Source organism: Quercus suber, unplaced genomic scaffold (genome assembly GCF_002906115.3).
Source record: "Quercus suber isolate HL8 unplaced genomic scaffold, Cork oak 2.0 scaffold_667, whole genome shotgun sequence".
In the NCBI taxonomy this organism is placed as follows: domain Eukaryota; kingdom Viridiplantae; phylum Streptophyta; class Magnoliopsida; order Fagales; family Fagaceae; genus Quercus; species Quercus suber.
Window position 1 is genome coordinate 29726 of NW_027070108.1, and position 3836 is coordinate 33561.

Sequence of the window (3836 nt, forward strand, 5' to 3'; positions counted from 1 at the left end):
ATGCTAAGTGTAGTATCCTACAAAGAAAGGATTCCGCAATGTACGCTCATAAGGACTCCTATAAGGAAAAGACTTCGACTCTAAGAAAGAGATGTCAACCCTCTACTATTATAAAAGCCCCAATACCCTCACAAATCGAGGTACGCATAATTAACCCCTCTCTAGCACTCTAGAGTTGTAATAAATTCTAACTTGACCTTCGGAGGATATTTGGCCGGCACCACACCGGTGCTCTCTGTAAGGTCTTCTCCTTTTTTGTTGTGCAGGTGTCGTTTCGAGTGTGCAAGCATCGTGTGACTCACTGGTGATATTTTCGGCATCATCATATAGTGTCTAGATGTAAAGGAGGCCTATATCCCGGTTGAAGATTGGAAATCTATTGATGTCTAGATGGACCCTTTATGTTCCATGGCAGGAAGGATTCAAACGCTAAGCAAAAATATGACCCTATCTCCATTAACCCTTTGATGGTTTCAAACCTAATCGATCAAGCCAATAATGACCAAAATTTGGATAAGTTGTATCTGTATGAGCTTTTTGAGGACAACTCAATTTAAGCAATCAAGAGGATCATTATCATCCCTGCTACTCTCATAAAGGACAAACTTCTCTAGATTAGTGACCCAAAAGGTAGGTTCACAGTACAAAATAAGCCAATAACACAACATTTGAAGATACAGAAGTTTATTGGGAAAAGCTATGGATGTTAGATGTTGATATGGGGGATTGGAACAAATGTGCTACCTAAAACTGAAAACCTTGCTCATAAATTGAATTTAATGGACAAAACTTGCAGCTAGCATTTACCTTTTCTTCAACTTTTAACTGCTAATAAAGCCATTTGGATTGGCTGCATCTGGGGTTTACGCTTGTTAAGGATACTTTTGGCACATCTATGAATATAGTTATCTAAAAAATAAACAGAGCCCAAAATCTATTTACTTTAGCCGAAAGCTGATAAAAGTCACCCAAGGAAAGACTCATCACAAGGGATAAACAAGAGCTGCGGATTAGAGGGTAAAAGACACTTTGCATTGGATGTGGGCTTATCAAAAGCCTTTCTACTAAGCTTGGAACAATTAAGAGACCATTAAGGCATTAACAATACAATGGAGGAACTGAAATGTTTGCTGAATTTGAACCTTTACCCAACAAATTTTTTTGCCCCCAATAAAGGACTCAACTGATTGTCCTGAATCCTCAAATCCAAAAAATTAGGAAAACCAAATCCCTCTTGAATAAACATTTAGGGCAATTGATCATGTGAGACCTAAGAAGAATCAAAAGCAAACTTTGCTTTTTTTAGTGTTCACTGCTTAAAGAAAGTAAACAGTAGTGTCTAGCAAATACAACATGTCTTCATCTCACTCAACATATTTTCTTTAGTGACTCTAAAAATTCTATAAAATGGTGGAAAACCTAATACTGAAAATTGTATTTACATTCGAGTGCATTTCACATTCTCATAAATCTTGAAACATATTCACTACATATATCTAAACAAAACCATGAGTTTTTGAATGCACTAAATAGAAGTGATACTTTTCATTTCTCATTCTTCAGACTAATCCGAATCATCTTTATTTCCAAAGCTAACGTTATAACTTGTCTTAATTTGTGAGTTAGCAACAATGTTTTCCCTTCTTTTATAGAAGCTTGTCAAGTGCTATGTTAAAAAGATACAACATCTTGCTTTTATAAGCTACAAATGTTTGGTACAAAATGTACAATTCTTTTCTTGAATCTTGATACAGGCACCCTATTTTGTTCCTCAATCATGAGCATACCCTTTGGCATGTGCACCCCTCCGATGATGAACAAATTAAATGATGTGCATAAATTCTCTAATATCTTTCTCATTTGTCGTGTTAACTTAAATTTTAATATTACTTTTTATTTACGGTTTTTTTTTAATTTTTCATTTTTTTTTATCATTCTATCATTTTTCACCTTTATTTTATTAAATTTTAAATTTTAAAAAAAAATGTACATAAATCCTTATTTCATTTATTGTGCAAATCTGACATTTTTATTTAAACCAATTTTGTTTTTATTATAAATTTAATCATAAATGAAAATTTCAATTTTTGTCTAACTTTTGATTTTAGTAGTTAAAAAAGAAAGAAATATTAAGAGAGAGAGAGAGAGAGAGAGAGAAGAAAACAAAATTAGAGGGAAGAGTGAGGCATGCTCAATTGCTGATTGATGTTGCATTAACAGTCAACTAGACCCTACGACAACATCAAACAAAACACCGAGGGATGCTCTCTGTTTTTGCATTGAACTGTTGGGATTTAGCGTGGAAAAAAGAAAACAAACAAATGGCTAGAGAAAAAATAAAATAAAAAATAAAGGGAGCAGATTGGATTGGAATGCAAAAGGGGGGGAGTCTTTCTGGGTTTTTAAAAGAAACATTTGAGAAAGAGCGAGTCTCGAATTCTCGGGGAATATATACCAAGAGAGAGAGAGTGTGTGTATACAAAACAAAATATGTGGAAAAAGAAAAACATTATTAGAGATACATTACAAACAATAATCTTAATTTTTTTTAATTTTAGTTTCTTTTATATCATTTGATCTCCCAAATTTTCTTTTGAGAAACATTTTAGAAGAAATCAATACCCTCCTTGAGAATGAGAGCTCCACCGTCTTCGCGGCGTGAATCATTGCCAAATGCATTTGAGGAAAGGTGGGGCCAAAATGGGATTTTACCCATTTCTCACAAACTTTCCAGCAAAATGTCCCATGTTTGAAACTATTTAGAGATATGCTCCTATTTTGAAACTTGAGTTTTAGAAAATCGAGTTTCAAATGTAAAACTCGATTTTTGGACAATCGAGTTATAGCGAAATTGAACTTAGAAAAAAAAAATTCTGGAACTTGATTACCTTAAATTTCCACAAAATTTTTTTATTTTTATTTTCAGTTCACTATAACTCGATTGTCCAAAAATCGAGTTTTAAATTAAAACTCAAGTTTTAGAAAATCGAGTTTCAAAATAGAGGCATCTCCCTAAATAGTTTCAGACATGGGGCATTTTGTTGGAAAGTTTTGGCGAAAGGAGTAAATGCCCATTTTGGCCGAGAGGTGGATAGTACTCACTAAACTAACCAAACTCTTCTTTCTTTCTTCTTTCTGCTTTCTTCTTTCTTTTTTATTTTAATAGAATGCTTCATTTATTGGTTGAGATTGCTAGAAATTAAAAATTGGTATGTAGAATGAGTGAGAATGAAATATTTATGATTGGCCGAGTTGATGAAGGTTTTACTCCTTAAGTGGCTTTAATAAGTTGGCTGTTGAAAGTGTTTACATGGTTGTTGTTAATTGTTTGGGAGGATAGGTGGTTTAGCTTATTAGATCAAACAAACAAATCAAAGTCCAATTGCTAATAGAACTTAAATCTTGACCTTACTTTTTCATAAAAAGAAATGAACCATTTTCTTTTAACTAGACCGAACCAAATAAATTTGATGAATAGGAGCCCAATACCTCTTTTAGAATGCAATCCAAGACAATCATGGATATATCTTTCATTGTTCAAAATTGAAAATTGAAATATTTTAACTTGGGCTATGCTTCACATTATAAAATTGTTGTTATTTTGTTACCTGCACTTATTGTTAATTTCATTATTATCATGGGCCAAATTGGCCATTTACCACTTTTCGCGGAAATTATTAGCAACATACCACTATTTGCAAAATAATTAGCAATATACTACTTTTTTGAAACTCGAGTTTGTTGTATAAATCGAGTTTAAACGCTTGAGTTTCATACAAAAACTTGTGCTGATGTGGATTTTTTTATAGAAAAAATGCCACATGGAACTCGAGTTT